This window comes from Lithobates pipiens, unplaced genomic scaffold (assembly GCF_037356315.1).
Source record: "Lithobates pipiens isolate NorthernLeopardFrog02 unplaced genomic scaffold, aLitPip1_a1.2 Scaffold_23, whole genome shotgun sequence".
In the NCBI taxonomy this organism is placed as follows: domain Eukaryota; kingdom Metazoa; phylum Chordata; class Amphibia; order Anura; family Ranidae; genus Lithobates; species Lithobates pipiens.
In genome coordinates this window covers 146,343,841-146,368,355 of record NW_027507785.1, presented here as the reverse complement: position 1 = coordinate 146,368,355, position 24,515 = coordinate 146,343,841, and the positions used below count along the sequence as shown (strand labels likewise).

Genomic DNA, 24,515 nt, shown 5'->3' with positions numbered 1-24,515 from the left:
CTTTTACTTTTCTCTTAATCCACAGTTGGCAGGAGAGAGCACTACATACTCTAGGGGTAGTTCAGGCACTCTGGATCTACTTGAGTTGTTGGGAATGCTGGTTTGTGCTGCCAGAAGAGCCCAGGAAGGGCAGGTGGCATCCAGGTTGAATTTTTAGCAATGGTTCTGCCAGTTTATCATTTGATGCAATCGTCTCTGTATGTGACAAGAGGAGAGCAGATGTGACATCCAACAACCTCTAAAATTCCCAGGAATAACACTGCAAACCACCTTGGTGTTTAAAAAGGTGGGGGCCTACCAAAATCAGATGACCTCAAATAAAGAGTGGTCAAACAGCGGTTAATTTACACTCCACTAGACCTCCATCGTCTCTCAAGCACCTTGCCAAACAGCTGCACCACTATGTTTCACACAGATTAGTGCACAATTGAACTCAATATAAGAATGATGTCATAAAAGGAAAAATAAATGCTTGAGTGCCTGAAAGTGGATTTTACACTGCTTAGAAATTTCCAGAAATCCTTTGAACATACCAAGGCAGTGGAGAGCCGAGTGAGCAACGTAGAGCATAAACTGCCTCTATTCATTTCTGCAACCCGCCCCATCTCAACTTGCCAATGCGAATAACCTCCACAATGAGGACTTTGAAAATGGTCTGCAACAAAATAATGTAAGAATTGTGGGTCTTCCGGGAACTCTGACAACAGATTTCATAGAGCGATGGCTAAATCACTCTTTGGCAAGGGCGATTTTTTTTTTTTTTACACGCCGCTTTTCACAGTTCAACGGGCTCCCGGAACCCCCATCCGCCAACTTCAGGCAGGTCATCCTCTGAGACCCTTTCTTGCCAGGCTTGTAAATTGCAGGGGTTGAGAAACCATTCCTCGTCTTATGAGAGAGCATCAAGATATATGATGTAATGTGTGAAAGTCTAATTTTACCCTGACTAGCCGATCCACTTTCTTCGAGGTTAAAAAAACGGCTCCATTGGCTGCAAGAGACTCGTATGACCGAAGAGGCTTTAAGTAGTTTGAGGTATTGATGGGTGGTATATGCCTGTCACTCAGTCCATACCTCCATACTTACGTGGAGTTGGCCTCCTAGTACACTGATGTTTTAGCATGTGAGGTAGACAGTGAAGGCAGATATTTCTTTATCCACTGTATCCTATTCTATTTCATCTTGTGTGTATTTTAGCAATTGTGTGTTCCACCCCCCCCCCCCCCCCCCCATGATGGTGCTTAGGCAACTAGTGCACTTCCTCCTGGACAGGGCTGAGGAACCGGTACTGATTATGGGTGACTTTAATGGGTATATGTGTCCTGAGCAAGACCAGCATCAGCCTATGCATGTAGGTCCTCATTTTAGCAATGGTAAATAGATTTGTCAACTCTGGCAATGCAGAAACCTTGCGGAACGCCAATTCTCTTCTCTTGTTTTTACAAAACCTGCATGTCCCTCTCTAGAATAGAACTTTGCTTGGTATCCCTTAAGTGTGCCATTCGTGTTTCTAAATTGCAATATGTTACAAGGTCAGTGTCTGATCGTTCTCCTGTGGTTGCATGGCTCATTGCTAAACCTACCACAAATCTACTTAAACCTTTTAATGGAAACTCATTCCTTTCTGGCTTAATTTATTTACAGATAAGACCTCTCTTGCATCCCGCATGGCTGAGTATTTTCATAGACCTGCAGATTTCAGAGAACCACGTCTCTACTGGGACCCTTTCAAGTGCTACCTGTGGGTATATTGCTGAAATTTAAGCGGTGCAAAATGTCCCCTGGAAACATGACTTGCAACTTAACCAAATGGCCCAGGAGATGGTGAGGTGATATGTCAGACCCTTCGCCTGTAAATCGGGAGGCGTGGCTGGAAGCTGAAAGGCTGCTCCAACAGCTATGGGTATCTGCAGCAGAAATATAATATATATATATTTATTTATATATATTTATTTTTTTTTTTTTTTCAGAAAATGGGCCTACTATGAGGAAGGGGGGCAGACTGGCCTGCTAATGGCTAAAGTTGCTAACTCACAGCAAGGGGCATCTCCTATTGCTGAACTACATACAGCCAATAAGGTGTTAACTCCCCTGAGATGATCATGGCGGAGTTGGTGTGGTTTTATTAGGAGTTATACCAACCCAAAAGGCAGGTTTCCTTAACTGCAATCACACAGTATTTAGAACAGATTACTCTCCCACAGCTTTCGCTAGAAAATGGGAAGGTGTTGGACTTCCCCATTAGAGAAGAAGAAATTGCAGAGACCAGTGCCTACTTCCCGAACTACAAGGCCCCTGGGAAAGATAGTATTCCCATCGAGGTATCTACTCGGCAAAGTTAGCAACCCAACCGTCGACAGTGTATAGGACACCACTGGAGAGAGAGTACCTGTCGCAGTCTACGACGAAGGCGCATATAGTATTGCTTCTAAAACCGGTGATATAGCGCTCACAAACACAATAAATATGCCCCAACGTATATTAGACCAAACAATGTCCAAAAAAAAAGTGACAAAAGGTGCTCCAATCCGAAGGAAAACCGCGCAAAAGACTTCAGAAATATTCAGGTGTGGAACATCCCCTGATGTGTCCCCACTCACCGGATTGAGAAGACCCCCAGCTTTTCAGTCTGGTGGGTCACTTCAAGCTTTGTAATAGTGTCCAGGGTTGATGGATTTGGTGTCCAGATCTTCAAATTCGAAGATCCCCCCCCCCCCCTCTCTTTTCCAACCTGATGGGTGGCTGAGGTGGGCCAGAACAGCAGGGCAGCGGATCCAGGATGACCCTTTGAGCGAAGGCACATTTCTCTTTTTTCAGATTTTATTAAAAGTCACTGGTTGAACAGTAACGGTTCGGTGGAATTGGTAAATATTACCGAAATAAGTTATAATTAATTTTTTGGCAAAAACCTATTATATTGAAAGTCTTTTTTCTTCTGATTACTTGCAGAATACACAATATAATTACCCCTTTCGCTTGGGCATTGTTTTTTTTCCCCCCTCTGAAGAAGACCCTGACTCCTTGAAGGTCGAAATGCATTGGGGCAGCCTGGGTGTTATTTGCAATTTTTGAAAAATGGTTGTATTTGTAATTGTAACCATTTCTGTATTAAGTGTTTTATATACTTTCTATCCATTGATATGCTGTAATAATATATACCAGAGCCTGTATTTTTAAACCTATGATGGCGAATAAGCCGTTGAACCAATAAAACAAATATATTTTTTACGAATTTATTTCTGCTTCTTGTTGTTGCTGCCTGAAAACCCCAAGGGGAACTTATCCTTCCATTCTTTCTAGAATACATAGGGCTGTGCAGCCAGCTCGCTTTCTATTTATTTTCATGCACTTCCCTTTTTTTTCTTACATTAAGTTGCTGTATCATGAGCCAATGGGTTCCATTAGCAAGGGTGGCAGAACCTCAGAGATTTAACCTAGCCAGCAGGACAAAACAGGGTTGCCCTCTGTCCCCTCTACTTTTCGCCCTTGGGGGCCATGGTTTGGGCGAATGAGAGGATAATGGGCTTTTAGGACGGAGAGTTTTGTGGGGGAAAACAAAACAAAAAACTCTCTATACTGATGACTATTATTTCTGGAGGATACTGACCCTTCCCTTTTAAAGAGGTTATGGATGCAAAAACCTCCTTTGGTTCATACTCCAGCTTAGCAATTGTGCCAAATCTGCCAATTTGCCACTTTACGCAGTGGCTTCCCTGTCTGTCTGCATTCTGCCCTGTGACGCAGTCATTCAAGTATCTAGGATTCATATCTCTCCCATTATAACGGATTACTGCGCAATTAATATCATACTGCTCTTATCTAATCACATAATTCTCATGCCCCGACTCCTCTATTTTCTGCACAATTCCCCCGGTGGTGATCCCCTAAACATCTTAAGGCTATTCAACACTAAGTCCCCTAGAATTAAGTTGGAGGAGCTTCAGAGATCCAAAGATGGGGGTGGGGGGGGGGGTGGTGTAGGTTATTTTACCTAACCCGTGGTGATATTAGTTGGCATCACAAATGCCACATCTTATTGGAGCCTTCACGAGTGGATCAAATGCCCCTGTCACCTCGTAGCAGAGCCTGACATGTACAGGGAGCCCTCTCTTACAGCCCTGGCTCAAGGGCCACTGGAGTTGTGACAGTGGCCACGAGAGTACGCTGAGGAAGGAGTGCCTGCAGGATCTTCCGTTGGTTGCAGAAGTGTGTGGCAGGTGTGTCACCTGAGCTGGGCTGGATGGCTGAAGTAGCGGATGGCAACAGGAACAGCAGATGCAGGACCGGTGTCACCAGGAACTATGCAGAGCAGAACAGACAGATAACTGGATGGAGAGTCCTACAAGCCAGATTAGCAAAAGAGGATCGGGTAGCCACATAAACAGCAGGCTGAACATTCAAGGTGCAGGCAGAGGTTGGCAACGGGCTATAAGGCAGGTGGAAGATATAACAAAGTCTTTTTAAGGCAACCCAGCATCAGGATAGGAGGAGAGCAAGCGTGGTCAGGATAAACTGGGTCAAACAGGAGTCAAGCTGAGATCACAGGAACAGATATACAGGGGAAAAGCTGCAGATCAGACAGCAATGCACTAGTGCAGCTGCTGCCCTTATATAGGCCATTTGGCACCAGCATTAATGGCTACTGTGCGCACACATATGCATTTGCCTGTTTGTGCTAATGGTTCCGCACGTAGGCGCTGGCCTATGCCCGGCAAGAAAGGCAGATGCACGTGCATGCATCTGCTTAGGATCTTCGGCTGCACTATGGCCAGCATTTCCCTGACATTGCACCATCCGGACGACCAGGCTTTTCTTCTCTCGGTGGGCATGGAAGAAAGCACAAAAGGGCCCTTTTTCTATGGACATTCAGTTCTGGTTCCCAGGAATTCTCTTCTGGACCATACCCTTTCCACTTAATCGGATACTGCAGTTCCTCCTTTTTCTGCAGTCTACAATAGCTTCTACCTTGTATTCCTCATCTCCATCTACAAATAGTTTCAGGTGGACCAGACCCTCTATCAGGAAAGGGATCTGATACTACAGGCTTTAAAAATGAAACATGAAATACAGCGTGTATTTTAAAGGAGTCCAGTCAAGATAGTTCATATAATACCTCATTTTGTTTTCTGTTCACCGGGAATGGACCCACGACCTTAAGTGCAAGTTTCTTTGATGGACATGCCAACCTGATGGATGTGCCAGCCTGATAGTCATACTTGGTCACCTAACTGGAGGCGCAGCTCCCCTCTTCTCCTCCTTTTGTCGAACTTTTTTGTTATCAGCCTGTGCGTTAGTGACTGTGTCTTGTAGTACTTTTATTTCAGAATCTACAGTTCCAGCTGTTCAGAGAACAGGGGATTCCCTTAACTACAATAATAAAATCAGGCAGAAACAAAGGATGTAAAACATTGAATGTATTGTTCGAGTGTTTGGTTCGTTCTTTCTGTTTGTCCATTGGTTTGAGGGTGATTAAGCTGAAGACTAGGATAATTCACTCTCCAGGACCTCGCATAAGGCCCTCCAGAAATGTGACATGAATTGAACACCTCAATTGGATCTGATGTTTGCAGGAACTCCGTGCAGCCTCACGATCTCTTTGATAAACACTCAGGCTGTTTCCATAGCAGAGGACGTCGAAGGCAAAAAGTTGGCCATCTTGGATAGCTGATCTACCACTACGAAGATTACCAGAAGATGGAAGTTCTACTATGAAATCCATAGATATCATTTTTCATGGATTATCAGGGACAGGCAAACCCCAAGGTCACATAGTTACAGAATCCTTTCTTGTCTGACCACCATAACGTGCATCATATCACGTCAAGAGTCTTATGGATCCCAAACTGACCTGCCAACGGATGATCGTGAAGAAGCTTTAAAATGGTCACCCGTACGTTTTCTGGCACAAAAATATGGTCCTCCCACCACAGCAATCACTCTTTTGGTACCAATGTGATTCCTGAAGGATAAGAGATGCCCACTGACCCTTGTTTAATCTATGTAAGAAGATCCGTCTGAAAGATGGTTCCTTGGGATCATCGTACATATGGGATAGTGCATCCAGCTTAACATTCTTTGATCCAGGTCGGTAGGTTATGTGAAACGTGAATCTCAATTAAAAATGGTGCCCATCAAGCTTGACATGGTTTTAGCCGCTTTGCAGACCTCAAGTATTCAAGATTTTTATGATTCGTATACATCAATATGGGAACTGGTACCTCCATTCCTCTAGTGCTATTTGATGGCAAGTAGCACCCAAATCCCCCCCAGATTGTAATTTTTCTCTGCTGGGTAAAGTTTGCATGAGAAGGCCATGGGATGCATTAAATCCTTCAGACCCTGGTCTTGTGAGACAACTGCCCCTACTGCAATTTCTGGTGCAGCTACTTCCAGTATATATGGCAAAGATGGGTCAGGATGATGGCTGAAGTGAAAAGTTTCTTCGGACTATCAAATGCATTTTGTGCCTTAGGCTTCCAACAGAACCATAGGTTATGTTTTAGTTGTGTGATGGGAGTGATGATGGCGGAGAATTCTTTAATAAATCTCTGGTAGAAGTTTGCAAATCCCACAGAGTATTGCACCCCCTTCTTATCTGTGTATGCAGGCCAGTCTAATATAGTAGAAACGTTTTGAGAGTCTTAATTTATTAATTCCTGCAGTGGAAATCACCAAGCCCAAGAATTGGATGCTCTGCCACTCTAATTCACACTCCTCACTTTTAGCATATAGTCTGTGTTGTTGGAGCCGGCATAAAACACACTTGACATGTCCTCGGTGCAGATCAAGGGATACAGAGGAAATCAGGATGTCATCCAATAATGAAAATGTCCATAAAGTCTCTGAATACATCATTAGTGAAGTCCTGGAAAGTGACAGGAGCATTACAGAGGCCGAAGGGCATGACCAGATATTCAGTGGCTGAATCTGGTATGAAAAGCGGTTTTCCACTCATCCCCCTTCATGGGTATGGACCAAATTTATAGGCCCCTTGCAAGTCCAACTTGGTAAAGATGGTTGCGGATCTTAATCTTTGGAACATTTGGGTACAAGAGGAAGGGGATAGACATCCTTTACCAAAATCTTTATTCAGTTCCCGGTAATCCACACATGGTTGCAAAGAGTGGTCCTTCTTTTCGACAAAAAATATCCCTACTCCTGTGGATTTGGATGGACAAATGAACCCTTTCTCTAGGCTTTTGTTGACCTATTCCCTCAGAGCTTCCGGTTCCCTTTCTGAGAGTGGGAAAATTTGCCTGAAGGGAATCTCGGCTCCAGGAAGCAATTCATCCAGGCAATCATATGGGCGATCAGGAAGGAGAGTCAAATCACCCTCCTCGCTGGCTAAAGACATCAAGATATACATGATAGAAATCGGGCACAATTTGACACATCTCCCTATCCAAGTCAATGCCTAACCGGGTCATAGAAGCATCTGGAGGTTATGGCAAACCATGTTACAGACAATAGATTGATTGGGTTACTGGAAAAGTAAATTTTCAATCTGGATTGTAAGCTTGCAGCCAGGGTAGACCCAAGATAATGGGGATCAATGGAGATGTAATGGTATCAAGGCTTAACAGCTCTTTATGTTTGGGGGTAACAGGTAACAGAGGTGTCTCTTGAGTTACCAGTCCTATTTTAATACATGAACCATCTATCAGGTAAACCAAGTCCTTGCCTTTTGCAGCCCAGCAACAAATTCCTCTACAACCAAAAACTCAAGTCAATAAAGCAACTGCATGCTCCAGAGTCCATAATAGCATTGATGGGATCTGCTCCTTTCAGCAGCTGGAACTAGAGTGAAAGGGCTAGGTGAGTTGTATTGGTAGACAAGGTTAGGTTAACAGGAGAAATAGCTGGACGCTTATTCATCTTTGCAGGGCAGGTACGCACCTAATGGCCAGCTTCTCCGCAATAGAAGTGTAGGTTAGTTTGTCGTCGACTAAGGCGTTCCCCCGATGTCAGATGGACGCATCAATCCAAGTTGCATGGGTTCTGGAACGTACGGTGCAGGATTGGCAGGAACAGGACTGGAAGGAGCAGAGTGAGCAGAAACTGGAACCCTTGGTGTCATCCATACAGGATTGAATTGTTGGGTAGACAGTTCACATAGTCAGTCATTGATCAATCTGGACAGCTAAAGTAATTAGGACCTCCAAGGTTTTTGGTACACGACCCGAGCTAGTTCAGCTTTGAGACCTTAAGAGAGTCCTAGGCAAAACTGATGTCAGAGCTGCATCATTCCGTTGTGTATCTGTGCTCCAGCGTCTAAAGTCCATGACCTAGTCCTTGGCCTCTCTGCGACCTTGCTAGAGTGCAGCTTCTGCTGTGACAGTTCTTTGCGGATCTTTGATACCCCATCTGGGCACCTCTGCCAGGACTGCCTCCTGTTCTCCAAACGCACCTTTAGCCGACCTACTCGCCATAACCAGCCCTTAGCCCCCAATCAAGAGGCAAACCACTCAGATGTTGAGCGTTAAACATGCAGAGCATGAATTGTTAAGTACAAAACCTACACCTTTTAAACACAGTTAGGGACACTCCCCTTAGCCTTGTCATAGAGAGGGTAGGGGACAAGGAAAAAACAACGTGAGACAGACACTTGTACATTCAAACAAACTACAGTTTAAACACAAAGGAATTTTGACAAACAGGCAGCTCCTCCTTACACATACCCTGCTGGGATGCGTCTCCACACTTTGTGTCTACATCCCATGACATAACAGAATTAAACACAGTAACAAGAGGGGGGGGGGGGGGGTGGGGAGAAGGGATGCAACTTGCATAGGGACATCATTACATTATCCCAATGCCATTTTGTCCCCAAGTCTCGTAGTTTTGGGCATACCACCATCTTGTATATGCCTTTATCAGCTAAAAGTATATTTTTAGCCCAGTCGGGCCAATAGGTTTAAGTAGCTGGAAATGGTTCCACAAGCCTGGCCACAAATTCTGCATTCACCCGGTTCCGATGAACCCGTGACCGCGGACACAAATGTCTGGAGGTGGTATCTTCTGGTTACGGGAGAGTGCAAATAACCCTCCAAATATCCCGTTCTCTGCTGGACCATAGTCTGTGGGTAGGAGGCCAGCCCACAGCCCCCTCCAAAACCGAGTGACAGTGGGTTCTGTCACAGGATCGTCATATAACTGGGCAATGGCATCAAAGAAGAATGACATGGCATGAATTCCATGCATTGGTCTCCTCAAACAGCGGATGGGCCCAGGTCTGAGGTTTACCTTGGAGCAGTGAAACAATGAACCTAACTTTAGTGGCTTCTAAAGGAAAAATCCAGTGGTTGTAAGGAGAAGTATTACTGGCATGCTTTGTGAAATGCCCTGAGTTTACCAATTTAGGCATCAGCCTGATCACTGTGGCTGTGGAAGCAGTCTGTGCAGATTGAATAGCAGGGGAAGAAGCAGGTGGTAAAACTTGCAGATGTAGCCAAGGACTGCATACCCTCTTCCAATTGAACATAGCCTTCCTGCAGAGATTTGACAGCTTGAGCAAAGGACAGCCAGGTGCTGTCAGATCTCATCTATTAGAGAGGTCCCTCTTGCAGGCTCAGACATGGCTGACTGATACGGTCATCTACCTCGTAGTAGAGCCTGACACGTAGAGGGTGACCTCTCGTACAGCCCCGGCTCTAGGGCCACTGGAGTTTCAACAGTGGCCGCGAGAGCGTGGTGAGGAAAGAGTGCCTGCAGGATCTCCTGTTGGTTGCAGAAGTGTGTGGCAGGTGTGTCACCTGAGCTGGATGGCTAAAGCAGCGGATGGCAACAGGAGCTGCAAATTTTGGACCAGCGTCACCAGGCACTATGCAGGGCAGACAGATAACTGGATGCAAAGTCAGACAAGCCAGGTTAGCAACAGAGGATCAGGTATCTGCATAAACAGGCAGAGAATGGTCAAAGTGCAGGCAAAGGTTGGCAATAGGATATCATGCAGGTGGAAGATCTAACTAAGTCTTTAAGGCAAGCTGAGGTCAGGATAAGAGGAGAGCAAGAATAGTCAGGATAAGCCCGGTCAAGCAAGAGTCAAGCAGAGATCACAGGAACAAGTATACAGGGTAAAGCTGCAGATCAGACAGCAATGCACTAGTGCAGCTGCTGCCCTTATATAGGTCATTTGGTGCCAGCATTAATGGCTAACGTGCGTACACATATGCATTTGCCTGTTTGTGCTAATGGTTCTGCGCATAAGCATTGGCCTATGCCCGGCAAGATGGGCACCTGCAGATGCATGTCTTTGCATGGGTATCTACCTATGAGCTTGGGCTGCACTATGGCCAGCACGTCCCTGACAGCCCTAAATCAGTATCCCCCTTCTGCACACTCCATTATGAGATATCACATGCAGGCTTGGTATATTAGCAGGAGCTTAGAATCCTCATGCTTCCACATACTCCTTTCTTCAAAAAATTTGGATGAAGGTGTACTCTCTACAGGGTTTACAGTCCTCTCTGGCATAATTCTGTAACTGGTGACGTTGCCATGTAGGGGACAGTGGAAAAGTTTGGGTATCACCCTCCTTGCGACAGGTCTTTAGGAATGGGACACTTTGCTCATTTGAAGATCTGCAGGCTACTTTCTACCTCCCTACCATGATGCAGTTTCCCTACTTTCAGCTCCAGCATGCGGTGCACACTCATGGTATAGCCGTTGACTGGTCTTTATCCCCCACGCCTATATTTTGGTTTGTTCAATCTGTGGCGGATACAAAGGGCTTTATCTCTGGTATACTACCTTCTTACCTAGAAGACCATCCATGTAATGCTAAAGAAAAGTGGGAACGGCAAGTAGGTCAGTTAGAAGATGAACTTTGGGATAATGTCAAAGACACGGTTTTACATAGCTCTCTCAACACTGCCCAGAGGCTTTCCCAACTTTATATTGTGCTTAGGGTTCATTATACCACTCTAAGATTGCACTGTATGGGTATCCTACAAACCCCCTTTTTGTACTAAATGTGCTGCTACGAGCGGGGGTCTCATACATTTACTATTGAGATGCCCCAAACTACACCGCTATTGGGTGGCAGTTGTTGGCACCATTATTCTGTGTTCCATATTATGGTCCCTTTTGAACCTACCAGGTGTTTTCTAGGTATTTTAGATGACCTCCCACTAACAGAAGTCCAGAAGGTAGTGATTCAGGCTTCATGCACACGAGACGCTGTTAAACGCGTGTTCAGAAGCTGTTGGACACTTTTTTTTTTCAACTGCCCCCGAACTCATTCAATGTTATCCTATGTGTCCATGTCCACAGTCTCGTTTTTTGCTGTTTTTAGGCAGTTGCGTTTTAACCTCGTTTTCCAGAAGCAAAAAAATGGGTTCAGGCACAAAAGTTTCCACGTTTCAGACGCAAAACGCAGCTACCGAGTTTTGTCGCCTTTTCGTTTATAAGCGTTTTTAACGGTGACCTTTTTTTTTTTTTACAGTAAAAATCTCAAAAATGATTGCAAATGATGAAAACCATTAAAAAAATTTTTTACACAATGGCAAGTGGACAAATCACAACTTGCGGCAAGTGACGTAGCAGGTGAAGCTGCAAGTGACATGGCAAGTGGACAATCCACAACTTGTGGCAGGTGACGTGGCAAGTGGACAATCCACAACTTGTGGCAAGTGGACAATCCACAACTTGTGGCAGGTGACGTGGCAAGTGACCAATCCACAACTTGTGGCAGGTGACGTGGCAAGTGACCAATCCACAACTTGTGGCAGGTGACGTGGCAAATGATGTGACAAGTGGAAATCCACAACTTGTGGCAAGTGACGTGGCAGGTGGTCAATCCACAACTTGTGGCAGGTGGTGAATCCACAACTTGTGGCAGGTGACGTGGCAAGTGGTCAATCCACAACTTGTGGCAAGTGGACAATCCACAACTTGTGGCAGGTGACGTGGCAAGTGGAAATCCACAACTTGTGGCAAGTGACATGGCAAGTGGTCAATCCACAACTTGTGGCAGGTGATGTGGCAAGTGGACAATCCACAACTTGTGGCAGGTGATGTGGCAAGTGGACAATCCACAACTTGTGGCAAGTGGACAATCCACAACTTGTGGCAGGTGACGTGGCAAGTGGACAATCCACAACTTGTGGCAGGTGACGTGGCAGGTGGTGAATCCACAACTTGTGGCAGGTGGTGAATCCACAACTTGTGGCAGGTGACGTGGCAAGTGGTCAATCCACAACTTGTGGCAGGTGACGTGGCAAGTGGTCAATCCACAACTTGTGGCAGGTGACATGGCAAGTGGACAATCCACAACTTGTGGCAAGTGACATGGCAAGTGGACAATCCACAACTTGTGGCAAGTGACATGGCAAGTGGTCAATCCACAACTTGTGGCAGGTGATGTGGCAAGTGGTCAATCCACAACTTGTGGCAGGTGATGTGGCAAGTGGTCAATCCACAACTTGTGGCAGGTGATGTGGCAAGTGGTCAATCCACAACTTGTGGCAGGTGATGTGGCAAGTGGACAATCCACAACTTGTGGCAAGTGGACAATCCACAACTTGTGGCAAGTGGACAATCTACAACTTGTGGCAGGTGACGTGACAAGTGGATAATCCACAACTTGTGGCTGGTGACGTGACAGGTGACGTGGCAAGTGGAAAATCCACAACTTGTGGCAGGTGACGTGGCAAGTGAAAATCCACAACTTGTGGCAAGTGGAAATCCACAACTTGTGGCAGGTGACGTGGCAAGTGGACAATCCACAACTTGTGGCAGGTGATGTGGCAAGTGGACAATCCACAACTTGTGGCAGGTGATGTGGCAAGTGGAAATCCACAACTTGTGGCAGGTGACGTGGCAAGTGGACAATCCACAACTTGTGGCAGGCGACGTGGCAAGTGGACAATCCACAACTTGTGGCAGGTGACGTGGCAAGTGGACAATCCACAACTTGTGGCTGGTGACGTGACAGGTGACGTGGCAAGTGGAAAATCCACAACTTGTGGCAGGTGACGTGGCAAGTGAAAATCCACAACTTGTGGCAAGTGACGTGGCAGGTGACGTGGCAAGTGGACAATCCACAACTTGTGGCAGGTGATGTGGCAAGTGGAAATCTACAACTTGTGGCAGGTGATGTGGCAAGTGGACAATCCACAACTTGTGGCAAGTGGACAATCCACAACTTGTGGCTGGTGACGTGACAGGTGACGTGGCAAGTGGAAAATCCACAACTTGTGGCAGGTGACGTGGCAAGTGAAAATCCACAACTTGTGGCAACTGGAAATCCACAACTTGTGGCTGGTGACGTGGCAGGTGATGTGGCAAGTGGACAATCCACAACTTGTGGCAGGTGATGTGGCAAGTGGAAATCTACAACTTGTGGCAGGTGATGTGGCAAGTGGACAATCCACAACTTGTGGCAAGTGGACAATCCACAACTTGTGGCTGGTGACGTGGCAGGTGATGTGGCAAGTGGACAATCCACAACTTGTGGCTGGTGACGTGACAGGTGGCGTGGCAAGTGGACAATCCACAACTTGTGTCAGGTGATGTGGCAAGTGGACAATCCACAACTTGTGGCTGGTGACGTGACAGGTGACGTGGCAAGTGGAAAATCCACAACTTGTGGCAGGTGACGTGGCAAGTGGAAATCCACAACTTGCGGCAAGTGGAAATCCACAACTTGTGGCAAGTGGACAATCCACAACTTGTGGCAGGTGATGTGGCAAGTGGACAATCCACAACTTGTGGCAGGTGATGTGGCAAGTGGAAATCCACAACTTGTGGCAAGTGGAAATCCACAACTTGTGGCAGGTGACGTGGCAAGTGGACAATCCACAACTTGTGGCAGGTGACGTGGCAAGTGGACAATCCACAACTTGTGGCAGGTGACGTGGCAAGTGGACAATCCACAACTTGTGGCAGGCGACGTGGCAAGTGGACAATCCACAACTTGTGGCAGGTGACGTGGCAAGTGGACAATCCACAACTTGTGGCTGGTGACGTGACAGGTGACGTGGCAAGTGGAAAATCCACAACTTGTGGCAAGTGAAAATCCACAACTTGTGGCAAGTGACGTGGCAGGTGACGTGGCAAGTGAAAATCCACAACTTGTGGCAAGTGACGTGGCAGGTGACGTGGCAAGTGGACAATCCACAACTTGTGGCAGGGGATGTGGCAAGTGGACAATCCACAACTTGTGGCTGGTGACGTGACAGGTGACGTGGCAAGTGGAAAATCCACAACTTGTGGCAGGTGACGTGGCAAGTGAAAATCCACAACTTGTGGCAAGTGGAAATCCACAACTTGTGGCTGGTGACGTGGCAGGTGATGTGGCAAGTGGACAATCCACAACTTGTGGCAGGTGATGTGGCAAGTGGAAATCTACAACTTGTGGCAGGTGATGTGGCAAGTGGACAATCCACAACTTGTGGCAAGTGGACAATCCACAACTTGTGGCTGGTGACGTGACAGGTGACGTGGCAAGTGGAAAATCCACATCTTGTGGCAGGTGACGTGGCAAGTGAAAATCCACAACTTGTGGCAAGTGGAAATCCACAACTTGTGGCTGGTGACGTGGCAGGTGACGTGGCAAGTGGACAATCCACAACTTGTGGCAGGTGATGTGGCAAGTGGAAATCTACAACTTGTGGCAGGTGATGTGGCAAGTGGACAATCCACAACTTGTGGCTGGTGACGTGACAGGTGACGTGGCAAGTGGAAAATCCACAACTTGTGGCAGGTGACGTGGCAAGTGAAAATCCACAACTTGTGGCAAGTGGAAATCCACAACTTGTGGCTGGTGATGTGGCAGGTGATGTGGCAAGTGGACAATCCACAACTTGTGGCAGGTGATGTGGCAAGTGGAAATCTACAACTTGTGGCAGGTGATGTGGCAAGTGGACAATCCACAACTTGTGGCAGGTGATGTGGCAAGTGGCAATCCACAACTTGTGGCAAGTGGAAATCCACAACTTGTGGCAGGTGACGTGGCAAGTGGAAATCCACAACTTGTGGCAGGTGATGTGGCAAGGGGACAATCCACAACTTGTGGCAGGTGATGTGGCAAGTGGACAGTCCACAACTTGTGGCAGGTGATGTGGCAAGTGGAAATCCACAACTTGTGGCAGGTGACGTGGCAAGTGGACAATCCACAACTTGTGGCAGGTGATGTGGCAAGGGGACAATCCACAACTTGTGGCAGGTGATGTGGCAAGTGGACAGTCCACAACTTGTGGCAGGTGATGTGGCAAGTGGACAATCCACAACTTGTGGCAGGTGATGTGGCAAGTGGACAATCCACAACTTGTGGCAGGTGATGTGGCAAGTGGACAATCCACAACTTGTGGCAGGTGACGTGGCAAGTGGACAATCCACAACTTGTGGCAGGTGACGTGGCAAGTGGACAATCCACAACTTGTGGCAGGTGACGTGGCAAGTGGACAATCCACAACTTGTGGCAGGTGACGTGGCAAGTGGACAATCCACAACTTGTGGCAGGTGACGTGGCAAGTGGACAATCCACAACTTGTGGCAGGTGACGTGGCAAGTGGACAATCCACAACTTGTGGCAGGTGACGTGGCAAGTGGACAATCCACAACTTGTGGCAGGTGACGTGGCAAGAGGACAATCCACAACTTGTGGCTGGTGACGTGGCAAGTGGACAATCCACAACTTGTGGCTGGTGACGTGACAGGTGACGTGGCAAGTGAAAATCCACAACTTGTGGCAGGTGACGTGGCAAGTGGACAATCCACAACTTGTGGCCGGTGACGTGGCAGGTGATGTGGCAAGTGGACAATCCACAACTTGTGGCCGGTGACGTGGCAGGTGATGTGGCAAGTGGACAATCCACAACTTGTGGCAAGTGGAAATTCACAACTTGTGGCAGGTGACGTGGCAAGTGGACAATCCACAACTTGTGGCAGGTGATGTGGCAAGTGGACAATCCACAACTTGTGGCAGGTGATGTGGCAAGTGGGCAATCCACAACTTGTGGCAGGTGATGTGGCAAGTGGACAATCCACAACTTGTGGCAGGTGATGTGGCAAGTGGACAATCCACAACTTGTGGCAAGTGGTGTGGCAGGTGACGTGGCAAGTGGACAATCCACAACTTGTGGCTGGTGACGTGACAGGTGACGTGGCAAGTGGACAATCCACAACTTGTGGCAAGTGGTGTGGCAGGTGACGTGGCAAGTGGACAATCCACAACTTGTGGCAGGTGATGTGGCAAGTGGACAATCCACAACTTGTGGCAGGTGATGTGGCAAGTGGGCAATCCACAACTTGTGGCAGGTGATGTGGCAAGTGGACAATCCACAACTTGTGGCAGGTGATGTGGCAAGTGGAAATCCACAACTTGTGGCAGGTGATGTGGCAAGTGGACAATCCACAACTTGTGGCAAGTGGTGTGGCAGGTGACGTGGCAAGTGGACAATCCACAACTTGTGGCTGGTGACGTGATAGGTGACGTGGCAAGTGGAAAATCCACAACTTGTGGCAGGTGACGTGGCAAGTGAAAATCCACAACTTGTGGCAAGTGGAAATCCACAACTTGTGGCAGGTGACGTGGCAAGTGGACAATCCACAACTTGTGGCTGGTGACGTGGCAGGTGATGTGGCAAGTGGACAATCCACAACTTGTGGCAGGTGATGTGGCAAGTGGAAATCCACAAGTTGTGGCAAGTGGAAATTCACAACTTGTGGCAGGTGACGTGGCAAGGAGACAATCCACAACTTGTGGCAGGTGACGTGGCAAGTGGACAATCCACAACTTGTGGCAGGTGACGTGGCAAGAGGACAATCCACAACTTGTGGCAAGTGGAAAATCCACAACTTGTGGCAGATGACGTGGCAAGTGGACAATCTACAACTTGTGGCAAGTGGTGTGGCAGGTGACGTGGCAAGTGGACAATCCACAACTTGTGGCAAGTGGTGTGGCAGGTGACGTGGCAAGTGGACAATCCACAACTTGTGGCAGGTGACGTGGCAAGTGGACAATCCACAACTTGTGGCAGGTGACGTGGCAAGTGGACAATCCACAACTTGTGGCAGGTGATGTGGCAAGTGGACAATCCACAACTTGTGGCAGGTGATGTGGCAAGTGGACAATCCACAACTTGTGGCAAGTGGACAATCCACAACTTGTGGCAAGTGGACAATCCACAACTTGTGGCAGGTGATGTGGCAAGTGGACAATCCACAACTTGTGGCAGGTGATGTGGCAAGTGGACAATCCACAACTTGTGGCAGGTGACGTGGCAAGTGGACAATCCACAACTTGTGGCAGGTGACGTGGCAAGTGGACAATCCACAACTTGTGGCAGGTGACGTGGCAAGTGGACAATCCACAACTTGTGGCTGGTGACGTGGCAAGTGGACAATCCACAACTTGTGGCTGGTGACGTGGCAAGAGGACAATCCACAACTTGTGGCTGGTGACGTGGCAAGAGGACAATCCACAACTTGTGGCTGGTGACGTGGCAAGAGGACAATCCACAACTTGTGGCTGGTGACGTGGCAAGAGGACAATCCACAACTTGTGGCTGGTGACGTGGCAAGAGGACAATCCACAATTTGTGGCAGGTGACGTGGAAAATCCACAACTTGTGGCAGATGACGTGGCAAGTGGACAATCCACAACTTGTGGCAAGTGGTGTGGCAGGTGACGTGGCAAGAGGACAATCCACAACTTGTGGCAGGTGACGTGGCAAGTGGACAATCCACAACTTGTGGCAGGTGACGTGGCAAGTGGACAATCCACAACTTGTGGCAGGTGACGTGGCAAGTGGACAATCCACAACTTGTGGCAGGTGACGTGGCAAGAGGACAATCCACAACTTGTGGCAGGTGACGTGGCAAGTGGACAATCCACAACTTGTGGCAAGTGGTGTGGCAAGTGGACAATCCACAACTTATGGCAAGTGGACAATCCACAACTTGTGGCAGGTGATGTGGCAAGTGGACAATCCACAACTTGTGGCAGGTGCCGTGGCAAGTGACACGCTAAATACAAGTACACTGCTGCTTTCACAGCTGCTGCTACTCATTCTGGTCTCACAAAATGGCTGACATAGTTAATAATACTGTTTTTTGAGCTTGGGGAGGGTCTATGATGTTAGCTTAACTAAACGCTTCTAGGCGCAAACGCGGTAAAACACCGCTAAATCATTGTAAAAATCACAGCAAAACGGGTGTTTCTAAATGCCGGTTTCAGCTTTTAAAAACCATGTGTCTAGCGGAGTTTGCACCGGCATCTCGTGTGCATGAAGCCTAACAGAGCCCGGTTCCAGGCCTGTAGACTGCTCCTACAACAGTAGAAACCAGATGGCTGCTACCCACAGAGAATGGGTACTCCGTATGGGCTATACCCTTAGACTTCAAAAAAATAATCTTTCAACATAGAGGAAGCCCAGGAAAGTGGGGTGGCTGGCAGTACCTAGCCTGGCTCCAATGGATCGGGTGTTGGATAGGATCCTGGCCTGATATTTGGAAGGCCTTTCTCCTGAGGGGCCTTTTGTAAAACGTATTTTTTTTTTTTTTTTTTTTTTTTATAATGCTCCTTTATTCCAGTCTGTAGGTTGTGTTATGTATTTGTATTCTATGGGACTGTGCCTTAGGAATATTTGCTGTAATTTGGATGCACTATGCCATGTGTAGCTCAGGGGCAGCTTGGACACATACTGCTGTCCTCTATTTCGGTTGTATGTAATTGGTTTATTAATACTTGATAAACTTTATTCCTGATTTAAATCGAAAAAAAAAGAAATCTGTGTGGCGCTTTGCCCTCATAGCCTCATCATTCATTTTTAGTTCCCTGTGAATGAATGAGCTTTAAATACCATCAGTCACCATGGTAGATGACTTGTAGCTCTCAAGAACTCTTGTAAGCGTACATTGATTCTTCTAGCAATTCAGAACGGGAGGTGCAGGCAGTCGGCTAACTTGAGAGTCTGCAGGATCCTGGGACTGCATTGTGGTACAATGCTTTACAGGCTGCAGTGTAACAAAATAATAAATGCACATTTTTATATTTGTTTTTACCTGTAAAAATAAAAAATTTGCATTTTATTGCTTTTTTTCTTTTTTGAAAGGTGAACATATCCTTAACTTCTGAACTCAAGGGTTTGGTGTTCTCTTTGCTATTAATGTGTGTTGTGTCTTCATGTCCCTAAGATCCTCAGAAAAAGTTGTGGGTGCCTGTGAGTCTGGTAAGGGATTTAAAAAAGATTGCCAAATGATTTAAATGTAATCATTTCACTGTAAGGAAAATGTATCTACAAGTAGCATGGCCCAGCAGATTCGACCCAGGAGCTTGACCATTTGATGTTAAAAGAAGTCTGCCAAAAAAACACATTTTATTGTATTAGAAGTAACTCTTGGCAAAGTTCATGCATCTATAATCAGAATGCTATTGCACCAATTCATCCTGCATCATACTTGTTTTACAAAAAGTCTTTACTGTCCAAAAATGTCCAAAATTCTGAAACAATGTGCTGAATCATAATAGTTTGACACAGTAACAGTAATCGTGTTTGCCACAATCCAAATACAGTACTTCAGGTGAAGAACTATACATTCTGCATCATATCAACTGTGCTTGATGAGAACATGATAGAGCTGCACAATTAATCGTTAAAAAATTGTGATCTTGATTCAACTCCTCTGAGGATCTCTATTGCAGAGTTGTTTCCGATTCTTTAATATGACAAGTGGAGGGATGTATCTGCTCACTCAGCTGTCAAAAGAAAACATACGGGCAGTCTGCCAAGTTTTTAAAATGAAACGATGTAACTAACTTCCATCTTAGATCAAATGGAAATTTCTGTGTGTAAAGAAAAAAATCCAGATTGTCTGGTGTAAATGGAGGAAGTTTAACCACTTAAAGTCTAAATCTTTTTCTGACACTTGTTTCTTAAGTTAAAATCAATATATTTTGCTGGAAAATCACTTGGAACCCCCAAACATTATATATATTTTAGCAGAGACCCTAGGGAATAAAATGTAATTTGCCACAATATTTATGTATTTGCCCAGCAGTCTTTTAAACGCAAGTTTTTGGGAAAAAATACACTTCAATGAATAAGAAAAAAAATGAAACGGTAAAGTTAGCCCAAATATTTTTTTGTTTTAATGTGAAAGATGTTATGCCGCAAGAATCGTGATCTATCATCTAAGCAAAAAAAATCGTGATTCTCATTTTAGCCAGAATGGTGCAGCTCTAGAACATGAGGACATCTATTCAAAGGTTAAACCTGAACCAGAAATTAATCCTTCATTTGATTAACATGATATAGTACACTAGCAGTCCCACCAAGGAATTGCTCTAAAAGAAATAGAAAGTTATGAACTGTCCTAGTTGAAGCCCTGAATTGATTCCTGTTTAAATGGTGTAGGTGGTCCCATCTTTGGATAAAGAGGACAATCCACAACTTGTGGCTGGTGACGTGGCAGGTGATGTGGCAAGTGGACAATCCACAACTTGTGGCAGGTGACGTGGCAAGTGGACAATCCACAACTTGTGGCAGGTGACGTGGCAAGTGGACAATCCACAACTTGTGGCAGGTGACGTGGCAAGTGGACAATCCACAACTTGTGGCAGGTGACGTGGCAAGTGGACAATCCACAACTTGTGGCAGGTGACGTGGCAAGTGGACAATCCACAACTTGTGGCAGGTGACGTGGCAAGTGGACAATCCACAACTTGTGGCTGGTGACGTGGCAAGAGGACAATCCACAACTTGTGGCTGGTGACGTGGCAAGTGGACAATCCACAACTTGTGGCTGGTGACGTGACAGGTGACGTGGCAAGTGGAAAATCCACAACTTGTGGCAGGTGATGTGGCAAGTGAAAATCCACAACTTGTGGCAGGTGACGTGGCAAGTGGACAATCCACAACTTGTGGCCGGTGACATGGCAGGTGATGTGGCAAGTGGACAATCCACAACTTGTGGCCGGTGACGTGGCAGGTGATGTGGCAAGTGGACAATCCACAACTTGTGGCAAGTGGAAATTCACAACTTGTGGCAGGTGACGTGGCAAGTGGACAATCCACAACTTGTGGCAGGTGATGTGGCAAGTGGACAATCCACAACTTGTGGCAAGTGGTGTGGCAGGTGACGTGGCAAGTGGACAATCCACAACTTGTGGCAGGTGATGTGGCAAGTGGACAATCCACAACTTGTGGCAGGTGATGTGGCAAGTGGGCAATCCACAACTTGTGGCAGGTGATGTGGCAAGTGGACAATCCACAACTTGTGGCAGGTGATGTGGCAAGTGGAAATCCACAACTTGTGGCAGGTGATGTGGCAAGTGGACAATCCACAACTTGTGGCAAGTGGTGTGGCAGGTGACGTGGCAAGTGGACAATCCACAACTTGTGGCTGGTGACGTGACAGGTGACGTGGCAAGTGGACAATCCACAACTTGTGGCAAGTGGTGTGGCAGGTGACGTGGCAAGTGGACAATCCACAACTTGTGGCAGGTGATGTGGCAAGTGGACAATCCACAACTTGTGGCAGGTGATGTGGCAAGTGGGCAATCCACAACTTGTGGCAGGTGATGTGGCAAGTGGACAATCCACAACTTGTGGCAGGTGATGTGGCAAGTGGAAATCCACAACTTGTGGCAGGTGATGTGGCAAGTGGACAATCCACAACTTGTGGCAAGTGGTGTGGCAGGTGACGTGGCAAGTGGACAATCCACAACTTGTGGCTGGTGACGTGACAGGTGACGTGGCAAGTGGAAAATCCACAACTTGTGGCAGGTGACGTGGCAAGTGAAAATCCACAACTTGTGGCAAGTGGAAATCCACAACTTGTGGCAGGTGACGTGGCAAGTGGACAATCCACAACTTGTGGCAGGTGACGTGGCAAGTGGACAATCCACAACTTGTGGCAGGTGATGTGGCAAGTGGAAATCCACAACTTGTGGCAAGTGGTGTGGCAGGTGACGTGGCAAGTGGACAATCCACAACTTGTGGCTGGTGACGTGACAGGTGACGTGGCAAGTGGACAATCCACAACTTGTGGCAAGTGGTGTGGCAGGTGACGTGGCAAGTGGACAATCCACAACTTGTGGCAGGTGATGTGGCAAGTGGACAATCCACAACTTGTGGCAAGTGGTGTGGCAGGTGACGTGGCAAGTGGACAATCCACAACTTGTGGCTGGTGACGTGACAGGTGACGTGGCAAGTGGACAATCCACAACTTGTGGCAAGTGGTGTGGCAGGTGACGTGGCAAGTGGACAATCCACAACTTGTGGCAGGTGATGTGGCAAGTGGACAATCCACAACTTGTGGCAGGTGATGTGGCAAGTGGGCAATCCACAACTTGTGGCAGGTGATGTGGCAAGTGGACAATCCACAACTTGTGGCAGGTGATGTGGCAAGTGGAAATCCACAACTTGTGGCAGGTGATGTGGCAAGTGGACAATCCACAACTTGTGGCAAGTGGTGTGGCAGGTGACGTGGCAAGTGGACAATCCACAACTTGTGGCTGGTGACGTGACAGGTGACGTGGCAAGTGGAAAATCCACAACTTGTGGCAGGTGACGTGGCAAGTGAAAATCCACAACTTGTGGCAAGTGGAAATCCACAACTTGTGGCAGGTGACGTGGCAAGTGGACAATCCACAACTTGTGGCTGGTGACGTGGCAGGTGATGTGGCAAGTGGACAATCCACAACTTGTGGCAGGTGATGTGGCAAGTGGAAATCCACAAGTTGTGGCAAGTGGAAATTCACAACTTGTGGCAGGTGACGTGGCAAGGAGACAATCCACAACTTGTGGCAGGTGACGTGGCAAGTGGACAATCCACAACTTGTGGCTGGTGACGTGGTAAGAGGACAATCCACAACTTGTGGCAGGTGACGTGGCAGGTGACGTGGCAAGAGGACAATCCACAACTTGTGGCAAGTGGAAAATCCACAACTTGTGGCAGATGACGTGGCAAGTGGACAATCTACAACTTGTGGCAAGTGGTGTGGCAGGTGACGTGGCAAGTGGACAATCCACAACTTGTGGCAAGTGGTGTGGCAGGTGACGTGGCAAGTGGACAATCCACAACTTGTGGCAGGTGATGTGGCAAGTGGACAATCCACAACTTGTGGCAGGTGATGTGGCAAGTGGACAATCCACAACTTGTGCCAGGTGATGTGGCAAGTGGACAATCCACAACTTGTGGCAAGTGGACAATCCACAACTTGTGGCAGGTGATGTGGCAAGTGGACAATCCACAACTTGTGGCAGGTGATGTGGCAAGTGGACAATCCACAACTTGTGGCAGGTGACGTGGCAAGTGGACAATCCACAACTTGTGGCAGGTGACGTGGCAAGTGGACAATCCACAACTTGTGGCAGGTGACGTGGCAAGTGGACAATCCACAACTTGTGGCAGGTGACGTGGCAAGTGGACAATCCACAACTTGTGGCTGGTGACGTGGCAAGAGGACAATCCACAACTTGTGGCTGGTGACGTGGCAAGAGGACAATCCACAACTTGTGGCTGGTGACGTGGCAAGAGGACAATCCACAACTTGTGGCTGGTGACGTGGCAAGAGGACAATCCACAACTTGTGGCTGGTGACGTGGCAAGAGGACAATCCACAACTTGTGGCTGGTGACGTGGCAAGAGGACAATCCACAACTTGTGGCTGGTGACGTGGCAAGAGGACAATCCACAATTTGTGGCAGGTGACGTGGAAAATCCACAACTTGTGGCAGATGACGTGGCAAGTGGACAATCCACAACTTGTGGCAAGTGGTGTGGCAGGTGACGTGGCAAGAGGACAATCCACAACTTGTGGCAGGTGACGTGGCAAGTGGACAATCCACAACTTGTGGCAGGTGACGTGGCAAGTGGACAATCCACAACTTGTGGCAGGTGACGTGGCAAGTGGACAATCCACAACTTGTGGCAGGTGACGTGGCAAGAGGACAATCCACAACTTGTGGCAGGTGATTTGGCAAGTGGACAATCCACAACTTGTGGCAAGTGGTGTGGCAAGTGGACAATCCACAACTTGTGGCAAGTGGACAATCCACAACTTGTGGCAGGTGATGTGGCAAGTGGACAATCCACAACTTGTGGCAGGTGCCGTGGCAAGTGACACGCTAAATACAAGTACACTGCTGCTTTCACAGCTGCTGCTACTCATTCTGGTCTCACAAAATGGCTGACATAGTTAATAATACTGTTTTTTGAGCTTGGGGAGGGTCTATGATGTTAGCTTAACTAAACGCTTCTAGGCGCAAACGCGGTAAAACACCGCTAAATCATTGTAAAAATCACAGCAAAACGGTAGGTGGTCCCATCTTTGGATAAAGAGGACTGGGAGGATTGTCTAGAACAGGGCCCCAAGCTTGTAATATCGTCCCAAGATAAGCTGATACAAGTCAAATTTCTGGACCGGGGGTATTATACTCCAGAGAGGCTACATGTGTGTCCCCGCTGCAAAACACAGCGGGCCCATATCTACATATGTTTTGGGAGTGCCCAGTGATTTGGTCATATTGGTAGGCGGTGTTTGCAGAAATAAACCTTAGATTACA

At 47.3% G+C, this 24,515-nt stretch overlaps 1 protein-coding gene across 6 annotated transcripts in view; it reads left to right on the top strand.

Moving 5' to 3' along the window:
- Positions 1–24,515, top strand: part of IPPK (inositol-pentakisphosphate 2-kinase) — a 1,165,378-nt gene that overhangs the window by 161,018 nt on the left and 979,845 nt on the right. The window lies entirely within an intron of this gene.